This window comes from Palaemon carinicauda, chromosome 7 (genome assembly GCF_036898095.1).
Source record: "Palaemon carinicauda isolate YSFRI2023 chromosome 7, ASM3689809v2, whole genome shotgun sequence".
Taxonomy (NCBI): domain Eukaryota; kingdom Metazoa; phylum Arthropoda; class Malacostraca; order Decapoda; family Palaemonidae; genus Palaemon; species Palaemon carinicauda.
The window spans coordinates 116,897,325-116,914,156 of record NC_090731.1 but is presented as its reverse complement, the minus strand read 5'-3'; positions in this window follow the sequence as shown (position 1 = coordinate 116,914,156).

Genomic DNA, 16,832 nt, shown 5'->3' with positions numbered 1-16,832 from the left:
TGCCGACAGGCTGAATGAATATCAGGATATTTTAGATAATTCCACATGGGTTACAGGAGATATCATCGCCGTGAAAGATTTTTTACGGCTAATGTATTTAACTTGCATGACAATTATGTTGCCTGAGGCTTTAGTGCGGTGTTTTGATAAAAAGTTAACGTCCGAAAGTACAGAATTAGATGTATATAAATAGATAAAGAAACACATGTCTAAGTATACTGACCTTGATCCCTTACTTACTCAAGTTTTTGCAAAAAATGAAACTAAGCCATAACAGGTAAACGTAGTTAATAATAATCAAGCTGTAGGGATTATGTGTTATAATTGCAAACGTCAAGGTCACTTGATTGCAGACTGTAGGACGTGATTTTGTTCGATTCATATTTCATATAGTCGATGCTACTCTCGTAATCAACAACAGAATCCTAGAAACACCCAGACAGTTCCCTTTGGAAATAAAAAGATAAATCCTCAGTTTAATAAAAAGAAACAGGCGAACGGCAATGTAGTTCAAAATCAAAAACAAACAAATAGTGCTTCAAGTAACTCTGTTCCTTGGCCGTCTAGCCAGAACTCGTAAGTTCAACGAATTTTCAGAATGTGCAAAGCAAAGCAAACACCACATAGTTAACTCCAGTGGGGGAGAGAGTGATGTTGGGTCATTCATATCAATATCTTTTGTATCAAATAATCCATTTAATAATTTATCAGATCATTGTGAGGGAACAGATTTTCCTATGAAACACACGGCCGAATCCAATAAATCAGTGCAGGTTCCCGTAGATTTGCAAAAAATTCACGCAATGATAAGCCAAAATGAGTTACGACCAACATTATATGCTGTAAATTTAGAACACTGATCCTTCACATTATTTTTTTACTCTGGTAGTCCACGTAATATCATGGATTTGAGGACTCATCACTTGTTATTTTCGAAATTCCCTATAGAGAAGTCCGGAGTAAGGCTCTCGGGTATAGGAAATAATGAATTAAATGTAATAGGAGTAACTCATGTTCAGTACAAGGTCGGTAAGTGCATGTTTGCCGATACCTTTATCGTTGTACAAAACATTGATATGTATCCAGCTGTAATTATAGGATACCTGTCTATGGGCACTCAAAACATTACCTTAGCCACTGCCAAACACGGCGTGTATATCAAAGGAAAATTCTACAAGTCTTCTAATACCTTAAAATCAGTTTTGGATAAAAAGGAGACGACAAATAAAACAGTAACGTACGTTGAAGAACCAATTACTTGTTTCATAAATCAAGAAATAATATATGCGACCCATCAGAATTCTCTTTCACCCGTAATATCATCTTGCACGCAATCTATCGAGCCGAATGTAACTTCGAATATATTAGTGCAAGTAAAGAAAACTTTGCCGGGATCTGAAATATTAATCCTTTCCGACACTTTGAAAACTAACGGATTGTCCGTCACACAAACTATTTATACAGTCGGCTCACAACAACAATGTAATATTGGAGTCTGTAATCCTTTTAATACCACTTTAGTAATTCACAAAAATCAACATATCTTAGATGTGGAAGTTTATAAACATCGCATTCTTACCGTCGCTGAAATCAATCACGCTCAATCAGTTGCGGATGAATCCCTTTTGCAATCTATAAAAAATAAAATCAATAAAGACATTCAAGAAGAGGAAATTCGGCAGAAATTATTTGGTCTTTTCAATAAATATCATGATGTTTTCTCCACTACGGAGGGATCCTTAGGTAAAACGGATGTCATAGAAGACCAAATAAGGTTAAAAGACAAGCAGAAAATTATCTATGTACCCTCGTACAGACTCCCTATGAAATTCCAGAATGAGATAAATGATGAAGTAGGTAAAATGCTAGAAGAAGGAATCATTACGAAATCGAACAGCCCTTATAACTTTCCATTAATAGTTGTACCGAGAAAAGATCGAACATGGCGTATCTGTGTAGACTTCCGTCGCTTAAATGAGGAAACGATCCCTGATCGATTCCCAGTGCCATGTACTGACGATATTTTATCTTTGCTAGGTCAGAACAAATATTTTACCAGTTTGGACTTACTTAAAGGCTTTCACCAGATACCATTAGAAGAAGATAGTATCCCATACACTGCCTTCAGCACAGCCAGGGGACATTATGAATTTTTGCGTATGCCTTTTGGTTTACGTTGTGCTCCCATAACATTTACTAGAATGATCAACATAGTGTTTGGAGACTTGTTAGGGGACTTATTGCATGCCTATTTGGACGACCTTGTAATCTTTTCTAATACCTTAGAAGAACATTTACGTAAACTGGAGCTAGTGCTACAGAGACTAAGACAGCATAATTCAAGGGTAAAGATTAGTAAGTGTGAATTCTTCAAAACAGAATTAGTCTATTTAGGTTTTACAGTGTCTAGTCAAGGTCTTAAAGTAGTCCATGATAAGGTGTCGGCTATCCGTAACTTTCCGATACCTACTAATGTCAAGGGAATACAGCAATTTCTGGGGTGTAGTGGGTATTACAGGCGTTTTATACGCAATTATTCAATAATAGCCACTCCCCTAACCGATCTTACGAAGAAGGGCGTAGATTTCATATGGTCTGAGCAGAATCAACAGGCGTTTGATACCTTGAAAGATGAACTGTGTAGTTCTCCTATCTTAAAATTTTCTGACTTCGAGAAGGAATTCTTCATTGCAAGAGACGCCTCAGACCTAGGAGTAGGTGGGGTATTGCTTCCGCAATATGACAAAGTTTTTCTCGTTAGCTTTTTATTCACGTAAACTGAGACCTTCTGAAAGTAAATATGCAGTAATAGACAAGGAAGGGCTAGCTATTGTTAATTCACTAGTGCATTTTAAGTTCATAATATACAGTTATCCCGTCAAGGTTCTTACTGATCATAGGCTTTAGTCACAGCCCCAAACGAACTCGGTGGCATTTGATCATCCATGACTTTGGCGCGAGGATCGGGTATTTACCAGGGAAAGCAAATATCATTGCTGACGCATTATCACGCAACCCCGTGTCATCTTGTACAGAGGTATTAGCTGAATTAATAGATATATCAGCATCCATGCCTATTGTTAAAACTGTATCTGAACAGGAAGATCTGGGCTGGAGCGCTGAACTAATACAGACTGAATAAAGAAAAGATCCACAACTAGAAAAAATCATAAATGCTTTGAACGGAAATCCTAAGGAAAAGGAATATATAAAGTATACGCAGCAGAATTATATAATCAAAGACAATATTCTGTGCAGATCCGTGACTAGGAAAACCCGCAATACACCACAGGTGACTAACGACCAGGTAGTGATACCAATCTCACTTATACCCACTATCCTAAATTGGTTGCATGCAAATTCATTGCATGGCCACCTGGGGTTCTCCATAATGTCACAGAAAAACAAATCATTGTTTTATTGGCATACGATGCTTACATATATAAAAAAGCACATAGCTAATTGTCGCACTTGTCAGGAAAACAAAGGGCACACGAAAACACCTGTCAGCCTAGGGGCTAATCCCGTGCCCAATCAACCCTTTGAAAGAGTACGTTTAGATTTATTAAAGGGGTTTTATGAGTCAGACAGAGGAAATAAGCACCTCTTAGTAATTATAGATGCTTTGACTCGATATACAGAACTGATAGCGCTTAAAACTAAAACCGCGATCGAATGTGCTAGGAAGTTTTACGAGTGCTACATTTGTAAACATGGAATTCCACACATGATAATCTCAGACTCGGGTGGAGAATTCAATAATCATTTCCTTAACTCATTGTGTGAATTCCTAGGCATAAAGAAAATCAATACCATGATCTATCACCCAGAGTCGAATGGGCTAGAGGAAAGAGCGAATAGGAAGGTTTTAAACATATTAAGAATTACACTATGGGGATCAAACCCCAACTGGAATATTGCCATACCTGCGGTACTAAGTACTCTGAATCAGTCATATCATGTATCTATTAAAATGTCGCCGCACGAGGTACTGTACAGTACTCCAGCTAGAACGCCTTTCCAAGTATTAACGCCTACAACTAATTCATCAAATCCTTTAAAGGATGTTATGAATGCAAGCATAAGTCATTATGATATCCTTTGAAAGAGTCTAGAAGAATCACAAATCAAAATGAAAAGGAATCATAATAAAATAGCGAAACCAACTAAAACATATACCGTGGGTGATAAGGTATACATACAACTATACGTACGCAAAGGACTCAATTACAAACTGACACCTAAGTTTGAAGGCCCGTTTAACATTTTAGAAACATTAACGGCCAATAGATTTAGAGTTCGAAACGTATCCCAACCCACAGATGAGAGAACTATACCATTGGCTCACATAAGAAATTAAAATAAGGGAGAAGGAAGTGAGGGAAATTTTTGTATCTATGAAACTTTTATAATATTTGTATGTAAACATTTTTTTTTCTTCTTAAAACAGGAGTAATTACATATATTTTTCTCATTGCAGGTTTCCAAAATGAAGTCTTTATTGTTAGGAGTGATATTGTTCGTTCAGAAGTTTTTTTCCTGTGGGAAGAGCCCTAAAACTAAAATTATAGATTCTAAATATGGCACTATTGTAGAGAGAACAGAAGGCTTTTTCATTACAGCAAGCAATATAGTTATAGAAGTAAATATGCAAGCGATTTTCCTCCCAGAGAATTACGTCACTAACTTAAAAAGCAACCTGTCAAGGTTCGCTGCTTCATTAAATGAAATGCATCGACGTCATTTTCCTTTTAATACAGAGAGTTCGCTTGCACCAACATTAAGCGTTGCAGAAATGTTATCGTACGACTTGCAAAATAAAACTGACGAAGCAGAAGCTCTGGCTCGCGTCCTAGTGATGAGGACTGTGCGACACAATAACCTTGAAAGATGTAACCCATTTATTTTTGCTGCACTAAACATCTTTGGATCCGTTGCAAGTTTAGGCTCAGGAATTTCAAATCGTCTCAAAATCAGTAATCAAAATAAGAAAATTGAGTTTTTAGATCATGAAAATGAACTAGGTTTATCAGAACTGAGGAATCAATTAACATCAATTGATCAAATAATGAGTTTGGTGAACGAACATTCTAGTAATATCAGTCAGATTATGGAAGTACAAAACTTGCTGGCAACGTTAACGTATTATAATTCAAAGATAGATCATATCCGTACTAAAATTTCACATTTTATTGAGAAATCAAAAGACTATGTGGAAGCTATTACGTTAGCAGCTAAGGGTGTTTTATCACCACATCTTTTGCCTATTAAAGACCTAATGTTAATTTTGGAGAAGGGACAGAAGAAAATGGGTTATGTTCCTTTGTTAAACGCCCATAAGATAGAGTTTTATTATAGCTTAATATCAGTAAGCGTTGCAAATTACAGGATCATGATTATAATTCTCTTTGATTCTTCTGATGCCTGGCAAGCATACAAAATATCACCATTCCGAACTTTCATGACGAATAACTCAAGTCCAGTAATATCCAGTTTGACAGGACACGTATTGATTTCCCCTGATAAGGAAACATATACGGTCATTAGAGACTTAGATAAATTAACTCACTGTTCAGAGGCAATGAATAATAAAGTATGTACAGCTGACTCCTTTGAATTCCATCATATATCAATGGATTCATGCGAGTTAGGTATAGTGCTAAACGGTTCTCTCTCCCATACACATGAAGATTGTCTGAAAAAACTTTATCCTTTTGACGATAATAAGTTCAATTACAGATTAAACAACGGCTCGTGGATGCGATACAACAAGGCCGGCTTCAATGTATCATGCCCGGACGGATCCACGACCCACTCCAAGGTCTTCGTTGCAGCTGACGGTTGCATCGGGATGTCCACGAATTACACGGTCCAAGAAATTAACACTATCATCAGGGAACAGGCCTACTTCGCGAATTTCACGTGGACCACTACAATCCCATCCTTACCTCTCCCATACAACGCACGGGTGGCTAATCGGTTGACGAAACTAGCCGAGATGAACCACCAGTCACTGACTTATGTAGGGGGGGGGGGATGTTCATTTTTATATGTCGCTGGCATCAATCAGTGTTACATTGATGATTCTTATCACTGTTAACATCCTTGCTTGGCGTAGGTTGAGGCAAAAACAGGTGGAGCTCCAGAGGAACGTTTTGCCACGTCCACACAACACTCCTATTGCATTGAAAGCATTCACATTTAGAGCCGTTTAAAATTGGCCATTTCACTTGACTCGGGGTGGGGGGGGTAAAATTGTCTGGAACTAAGAAGTGTGTGAAAAGCGGTCAGTACGCTAGTAATTTGTAGTTGAAGAGACTCCAGGACATTGCATTATATATATAAACAGTTAAAAAGTATTTTTTTATGGCACCTAATGAAATATTGTAGCCCTATATGTTAAAAAAAAGTATCTTTTGGGCACCTATTATTATTATTATTATTACTTACTAAGCTACAACCCTAGTTGGAAAAGCAGTATGCTATAAGCCCAGGGTCTCCAACAGGGAAAATAGCTCAGTGCAGAAAGGAAAAAAGGAAAATAAAATATTCTAAGAAGAGTAACAACAATAAATATCTCCTAATAAAATATCTAAGCCCTATATATATATATATATATATATATATATATATATATATATATATATATATATATATATATATATATATATATATATATATATATATATATATATATATATATATATATATATATATATATGAAACCGTGGTGCGTGTACGTACCAGGAATTTTTATCTTGAGCACATTAATATCAAATTTGATGTATTTATATCTTTACCAAGGTAACAAATATTCTTAATCAGTTACTAATAAACAATCATATCAGTTTTGATGTAGTTATATCTTTACCAAGGTAACAAATATTCTTAATCAGATACTAATGAACAATAATATCTGTTATAATATATCTGTATCTTTAACAAAGGTAACAACTATTCTTTAACAAGTTACCAATTCGTATGTATATGTTAAATTTTTTGTTTTGTACCTCATAATCATTCGCTAGCAATATGCCATATATAGCATACATGGATCTGTATTTTCCATGCATTTTTCTTTATTTTTGGCTATGTCCGTTAGGTGTGTATTTTTTTTTTACATATACCTTTCTTGCATGTTCATCCTTAATCACTTGTTTATGTCTATGACTAAAATATATATCCAGTCACACTCCTAGGAAACATATTTTAACGCAACTTTTAATGTTCAATGCTTGAAGGTAGCTGTTCGAGCTGATGTAATTTATACATTTGTAAACCCATGACCCAAGGGATCATTGGAGAGTTGGAGTGTGACGACAGCCATAACAGGATGTGAAAATAGACTAAGCTAAAGCATTTCATAGGTAAACATTTATTTATATCTTGTAAACATGTCATAAGCCTCCCGTGAGAAACAGTTGACCTATTGATCCCCACCGGAATCACCTGACTTCCGGCTATAAGGTTACGTGATCATATCTCTTTGTATTTGTAATAAACGCTGAGATAACTAATACTACGTTATCGACGCGAGCTTATTGTAAAGTAGTTCTATTCATCTTTTCATACGGAATGGTCACCCGATCAAACCATCCATACTCCAGTGATGGAGCTAACAATAAATTGTTTAAAGTTAACTTAAACTTTGACTTATTCTAAGAAGTAACCTACAAGTCTAATAATTCTATATCACATTGAAGAGACATGAGATGGAACCGCAATGTGTACGTATTACATTCGCACATTAACATATATACATATATATATATTCTTACAAAGTTGGTCTAGTGTAGAGTAAATATTGCATTTATGTATTTCATTTGCATATTTAGGAGGTGAATAGCCAGCTCATAAGGTGAATTCCTCTCTTGTAGGTTTGAGTTATTATATGTAAATTGCATAAGACTTTCATCATTCATTTCGTTGTATTTTTTTTTTCAAGTTATTTTATGTAAATTTATGTTATTTTTGAGAATTAACTTTTCGTTTCACGTATTTTGTTACGAAGTCTTATGCATTCTCGTTTAAGTGTACTGTATAAACCGTACAAGGTATGAACGAGGTTTTATGTAATTTGTTTATGTTTATACAAGGTATCGCGTCATGTTTGTGAGAGATTATGCAATTCTTATATTTCCCATATGTTTAGAATGTTCATGAAAAATGCGGAGTTAGTTTTATTTTTCTTTATTGTTTCAAGCACACAGAGGTGGGAGGAGTTAGCTGAGAAAGAGTTGCCTCGCTTGTGCGTTGGTATGTTTCTGATACATGGCTGTTGGCAACTTTGACGCCGCTAGGCACTGCCCCTAGGCCTGACCTAGAAGGATCTAGAATAATTAAGTCACTATATATGTGCCCTTAGGAATGTATAGGAGCGGAAGAGATCCAGCCTATCCCTTTGTAAGAGCCAAAGTTCACCTCTCTCTCAAGTGCCTCGAGTGTGTACCCTCTCGAAATTGAAAAAGTTTTATCTTACATATATTGTGTGTAGTGTGTTCAAACATTGACCACTCCATTGGAGGATATTTCATGAGTATTGCATTAGTGTAAGCATGGGTTTAGTATAAAATTTTGTAACTGGCCCTGTGAGTTTAGGAAACAGGGAAGTGTATTTGTATTGCTATCTGGTTGGACACTTCGTGTGAGCTAAAACACGTTATAATTTATTTTCATGTAAATTACAATAAGAGTTTAATTATTAGTGTTAAAGTTTTAACTATTTTCATTGATTATCAAGATAAAATATTTGTGGGAAATTTAATTTCCAGTGAAACAAGGGATTACATAATTTTCAGAGTGTAATATTCTCTTGTCTTAATTTAAGGTTTTGTTCAGATTTAATATTTCGAGTCAAGTGATCATGTAATTTTGAGAGTGTAATATTTTCTTGTCTTAGTCTAAGGTTTTGTTCATATATAATATTTTGAGTGATTCATTTTGGTATTAACTTTTGTTACTAATGTTATAAATTTTTTACAGAACATATTTTTTTTTGTAAAGAGCATATTATTTCGATCAACAGTATTTCTTACAGAGCTCTCTACTATTCTTGTTTAAGAATCGAAGTAAGATGTTGTTTTGAATAGTTCTTAATAATAATTACCCATTTTGTTATGAGTAGACGTAAGAGACCTTTGGATATTCAGCGTTTTTTTTAAATATTGATTTATGTAATAACAAACAGGTGAGTTTGGAACTCAGGAAGTTGTGTAATTTGCCAGCTGTAATATACAATATATATATATATATATATATATATATATATATATATATATATATATATATATATATATATATATATATATATATATATATATATGTATGTATATATATATATATATATATATATATATATATATATATATATATATATATATATATATATATATATATATATATATATATATATATATATATATATATATGCTGTATATAAATGTATGTATTTAAACATACAAAATGTATTTAGTTTTTATTACTTTATTGACTTCGTATAACAAAACTTAGAAAGGTATAGATACATCATTTACAATATACATTCAATACAATAATCTTGCACAAGACAGATTTGCCTTAGCAAAAATTTTATGTTCACAATTATATATAGAAAATAAAACAAATTCGGAATAATAACATAATAATACTACCCCAAATCTATTTATTATGACTAGTTCTTATAGCAATTCAGGATTTCATATACACAATTACAAAGATCTATTGGGTTTCCTTCATTCAACTAGTTTACAATGTCTGAGTAATCAAGTTTAGGATATTTCGCACGAATGTTTGTACTAAGAGGACAATGCTCCTTATTTTGTACCTGATTTTCAGTTTATACACAAATACGTAACTCACGAGGGATCCTAGTCCACCTTCCTAATTAAATTTTCAAACTATGTATCATTAGTCTTCTCCTTTTTAAAGTTTCTCTCTTGTAATCAGGAATACACACATCTTTATACACTCTGTGGTATAATAGTCTCTTGTTAATTTTTGACCTATAATTAACATAGTTAGTTGCATCTTATCAATGACAGAATATTATCTAATGACTCTCCGCTATTCTCTTCCCTTACACATCTCACTAAAAATCTGTAGCCTGATGTATTGTTACTCCTACACATATCAAATACAAAATGAAATGGTTCCTAAAAATCTAAATTATCTAATTTAGATGTTAAAATTTTTTGCCTTCTTTTCACAATTTCATATTCTACAGTAGTTAGACCTGTCTCAACTAACCATAGAGGTACCGATATATTGTTTCTTTTCACCATGTAGTATTCTTACTAGTTTAGTCTTTACTAGTCTTTTCTATGCCTCCAACATTCGATGTCAACCAACTTTTAGAACTGTATAACAGGGCATCACAGTTGCATGAAATACTTTCATCTTATAGCAAAATGGCTGTGTTGTATTCACAGCACAAAATATAGCAACCTTATTAACTAACGAAGATGACGATTAATGCGCATCAAGTGCAGATTTCCTATTTGCATCATCTAAATACCATACCCCTAGATACAAATACTGAGAGCAATATTCAACTTCTAAGTTACCAAAAAAGGAATGACTCTTTATCATTTTTTATCTCCAGCAATAACAAAATATTTAATCTTGGATGAGTTACTCCCATGCCATACTCTTTACAATAGTCTAATAATACTTCAAACTTTTTCATACATATTTCGCGAGATGTTCCGACTATAACCATGTCGTCCATCAGAAGCAAGGCATGCAATCCTCCCAAAAACCCATCAGTTACTATTCTTTCTTTTATCATCTTTATCACTTTATCTAGATAAATTACAAATAACAAACAACTCGTTGGTGCTCCTTGTCGCACTCCAACCAACGATTCCACAGTGGTTGACTTTAAGATGCTTTTTGTACATTTGTACATACCCTGGATTGCCAAAGCATGAGTTTACCGCACCCTATTGACTTCAACTGCTCTAGCATCTTTTCCAGGGGACTTTATCATATGCCTTACAGTAGTTCACAAACAACACATACAACTTATTTTTCTTGTATTGGACAACATCAATAAACAAACGCAAAGCCAGTTTTTGTTCAACACATCCCCTTAACTTTAGCGCCCCTGCCTGGCACTTATCATTAAAACATCATGGTGATAATCTATTTATTAGCAGCACATCATATATTTTGGTAAGTGTATTCATAATATCAATTCCCCGATAATTGCTACAATCAAATATATTTCCTTTTTTGATCAAGGCTATCAGTTTACAAAGGATAACATGTAAACAGGAATATGTAGTTAAAATTTGTAAGAAAAAAACAGCTTCCATGAAATAGGTAAGACTGCAAATAACACAGGACATATCCCAATCAAACTCCTATTTTTCTTCAATTGTATACACACACACACACACACACACACACACACACACATATATATATATATATATATATATATATATATATATATATATATATATATATATATATGTATATATATATATATATATATATATATATATATATATATATATATATATATATATATATATACATACATACATACATACATATATATATACGTACATATATGTATATATATACTGAATATATATATATATATATATATATATATATATATATATATATATATATATATATATATATATATATATATATATATATATATATATATATATATATATATATATATATAATATATATATATATATATATATATATATATATATATACTGAATATATATATATATATATATATATATATATATATATATATATATATATATATATATATATATATATATATATATGGTTTGTGCGTTCGTTTCTTTTTGTGTTTACTCTTTAATATATAACTAATTGTCTTGACTACACTGTACATTTCTTCATTTCTTAGTACAGTCATAGGCAGCACAAAACTGCAGCAAACTAACAATATACAATGGTTAGAACGGAATTTCCCCCGAGCGACCTTGAATAAGTTCCCGTGGCAAGATGGCTATCGTTTACACGTATGCAGGCTCGGTTCATGTGACATCTTTGGTAGGATATCTGTGAATATTCCTCTGAAATTTTCAAGTATGAAATGGAACTGAATCTAATGCGAATCACAATTTCTTAAGGACAATAACTGGTATTTGAATGAGCATAAAAGAGTATACAATAATCACATCAATCTAGAGCTAGAATAATTGAAAGCTACTCACCTCCTTTCACTCGTCCTTTATGAATACATTCCGGTTCCACTTCCCGTTATCCAATTAGGATTACATTTGGAAATCCGGTTATACTGGCTCATAACATGTTCTGGTTCCAGAGCGGCTACAGAGCAACTTTGGCGTTTTTTGTAGCTTGAAAGAAAATCTGATTTCTTGTTAAACATATTCTTTATCTAGTTTGATGTTTTGAAGTGACCAGGATTATCTTCGACTCTACCTCAGAGCCAAATTAAAAGTTGTGAATTTGAATCATGCTGTGTAGTTCTTTAACATCCAGCCATTTGCCTACTTGTATACGACTACTCGTATCAGAATGTTTCTTTTCTATCAGACATTCTCTTGATGAAGATGCGACCTCATTATCGTTAAAAGGACGCATTCACTCAAGTTTTCATCCAGCCCATAAAAGCATCGCCCAGTTGGACGACCAGAGTGTTAACAATCCTACATAAGGCAGCAGTGGTCTGAGCTATGGGGTGCCAGTTTTCTATTCAGTTTATAATGCGATTATTATGAAGAACTAGTTCTTTTTCAATGGAATTTTCAAACTTTTATACGATCTCACATGTTAGGGACCGAGTTTTGGCGCGTATTAAATGGTAATTTCATGGTTGACGATGTGAAACAAATTGAATCAACATTTTTTCGTAAGCTGATTATACGTGTGGTCGGAGTTGTCAGGTTCAGTTTACCCCTAAAGAAAAACTTGACGATGTAAATAGGTAACGTTCCGTCACATGATGAAATGTTTGTCTTATCCTATTCTCTCCTCTCCTATTAGGAGGGTAGGGATTAGTTGTGATATATCGCTCATGAGAAAATAATCCCAAACAAAATAAGCAACCACACGAATACTTTCTAATATTTCTATTTGATTCCGAGGGAAGAAAAAAAGAAACGACCTTTAGCTCTTCTTTGGTTTATCTATTCCCCTATTTATGATGATGAACCCACAACACATGGTACCAGGTCTAAAAAGCTGTATATCTAATATGTTACAAATTTATTATAATGGCTTTGAAAGCGGTTGAATCATTATGAAAAGTCTTTCATATGAAATGGTGTATTCTACCTTAAGTCATTTTTGTAGACCATTGATTTTCTCTACCAAGCCAAATAAAAGTCTATTGCAGGAGTCTAAGTATATCTGATAGTAATCAGGATAAAGATACACAAGAAAAAAATTATGGCTTTAGATCCCGCAATATATTCGTCAAGGGTTCACTGGTCACAAACATTTTATTTACTCCAAGAGAACAAAAATTCATAACTCTCTCTCTCTCTCTCTCTCTCTCTCTCTCTCTCTCTCTCTCTCTCTCTCTCTCTCTCTCTCTCTCTCTCGTGCACATATTTTTCTCAAGTTGTGTTCATAAGGTTGGTGATATAAAAAAATTCCTAATACTGTAGACTATGGAAGATTACTGTAGATCACCAGTTATCAGGTATTGATAGTTATGGAAGGTCACACTTTCAACATTCCATTGATTGATTGGATAACTTGATTTAATACGGGATGTCTTTCTCACTTATGGACTCGATTATTCCATTCCTACTCCCAGCTTTCATGATGGGTGTTGAGTTTCCTCAGATAGATTAGATTTCGACGATGGGGTACATCTAAAATTGATTTCAAGTACTTACAAAGTTCAGTAATGTGTTTAAACATAATATCTTGTAAGTGGTACAAAGCTTTCAGATACAGAGATATTCACAATGAGTATATATATATATATATATATATATATATATATATATATATATATATATATATATATATATATATATATATATATAAACGGACGATAGATTGACGAACTAAGAAAATTTGCCGGTATAAATTGGTATAGAAAGACAATAAACAGAAGGAAGTGGAAGGATGTGTTTGAAACCTTTTCCCTGCAGTGGACTAGTTACGGCTGATGATGACACACACACACACACACATATATATATATATATATATATATATATATATATATATATATATATATATATATATATATATATATATATATATATATATACACACACACACACACACACACATATATATATATATATATATATATATATATATATATATATATATATATATATATATATATATATATATGCTAACCCTTTTCTCCAAAAAACAAATTAAGATAAGCTTCATAGACAATACAAAAGAACAGACACTGCCTCTAGTGAAGAAGAAATCCATTTCTTCAGCCCTCTTGCTATCGCTTATTCTTGTAGCGGTGGCTCCACACAGGGTTGGCCATTCAGGGCTTCAGTAACTATCTACGGTTTGAAGTTGTTAGAACCTATGTTCTGTACCATGAATATTCAGGGAGCTTATGTACAGACATCAGAGGGTTATACCACCGTGAAGTTTTGCAACATTTCTTTTGTGGAAGGTATTTTGATAAATTTTGGATATTCTAAATAGTTATATAACCAACGAGAGTTCTTGCTTCTATATCAATCGTCTTTATACGATAACCTATCATCACCCCTCTGTGTTCTTTAACAATATATTTCGACCTCACTGAGAATGTAATTCTGGATTACTGATTTCAGTGTATTCTGACTTGATTGGCTTTCATTGTAAGAAATGTCTCTCCAAAAAGAGGTTTAACATTAAACAAAATTAAAGATGTTTTATTCGCGAATATATACGGCTCAACCATTTCTTAATTCTCTTAGATTTTGTCGATTATTTATTTTGAAAAGTTACTTCGATCTATTAGGCTTTTTTTATTTAATTACGATGACCTATGAAAACAATTATTTTCTTTAAAATCCTTTAGTTATAGTGATTTTAATAAGGATTTTGTCCATGAACAGAAATTGAATAGCTGTACTAGATCTGCTTAATTATTGCTATCTTCGGTATTTTGATATAAAGGGAAATTATTAAGATTTAATGAGATGGAGTTCAATAGAAATTTTGCCAACATTTTTTGACTTACAGTTTGAGGCAAAAATTTTGAATTTCGAGATAATTAATGCCAGGCTATATGTTAAGCAATCGCATTGCGCCCCTATCAATAATATAGCATCTCCATAAATAATTTATTATTATTATTATTATTATTATTATTATTATTATTATTATTATTATTAGCTAAGCTATAACCCTAGATGGAAAAGCAGGATGCCATGAGCTCAAGGGAAAAATAGCCCAGTGAAGAAAGGAAAGAAGGAAATAAATAAGCTACAAGAGAAGTAATGAATAATTAATACAAAATACTTTAAGATCAGTAAAAACGTTAAAATAGATCTTTTATATTTAATTATGATGAAAACTTAAGTCAGCCTGTTCAAAATAAAAACTTCAGCTGCAAGTTTGAACTTCTCAAGTTCCATCGATTCAACTGCATGATTAGGGAGATTATACAACAATCATAGTTGGATTAAAATTTCTAGAATACCGTGTAGTATTGACCTTTACAGGCAAGACTATTAGAATTAACTGCGCACCTAGTATCATGTGCAGGATGGTACTTTCAGGGAAGATCTGAAAGCAAAAGATAGTCAGACTTATGAAAAATCTTATGCAACATGCATCATACATAAAGAACTAACTTAACGACGGTTGCAGAGATTAATATCTAGATCGAGAATAGGAAATTTATTACACAGTAAGATTTTGTCCAACAAAGTGAGATGAGATTCAGCCTCTGAAGACCAGACAAGAGAACAATACGCTAAAAAAGATACAATGAAAGAATTGAAACGTTTCTTCAGAATAGATTGATAATCGAAAATCTTAAAAAGAGTTTCTCAATAAGCTATTTTTTTGTGCAATTGAAAAAAAGACCGAATGTGTTTCTTAAAAGCAAATTGGCTATCAAGAGTCATATAAAGTTATTGAAACATTATCAATGCACCTATCTGGATATTGAGGAACCACCGTTCTCGACCTACAGCACTTGCTTTGTTAGAGTTCAACTTCATGCCCCGTATTTTGTACTATGCACTAATTCTAGCTAGATCTCTATTATTGGATTCAGAAACGCTAAATCTACATTCATGAGATGGAATTTATGCAAAAAGATTACCATCATCTGCAAATGCAACGAGCTCGTTTTCTATGCCAAACCACATATCATGTATATAGAGTATGAAAAATAATGGAACAAAACACTACTCTGATTAACACCAAATATCACTACATAATTAGGGTGCCCATCAACAACAACTCTGAAATCTATTGCACAAAAATTCAATAATGATGCTAAGAAAAGACCCACCTTCTCACAACTCTTTTAGTTTGAAAACAAGGACTTCATGATTAACACGGTCAAGGAAAACGTTAACATCAAGGCCAATCATACAAAGTTCCGACAACAATTTATGGATTTCTGTACAAATTGTAAGAAGAGCATCACATACTCCAAGGCCTTTGTGAAAGCCAAATTGCAGACTAAGGAACAGATGATTACCTTCACCATACCTATTTAGATGTTTTGCCAATAGACGTTCAAAAACGTTAGCTAAATTGGGAGTTATGGAAATTGGGTGGTAACCAGATGGGGTAGAGCTCTCACAAACATTCACTCAATGGAGTAAAATTACTAATTCCCTAAGTGCTAAATGAACCTCTTTATTGTTAACTTGCGG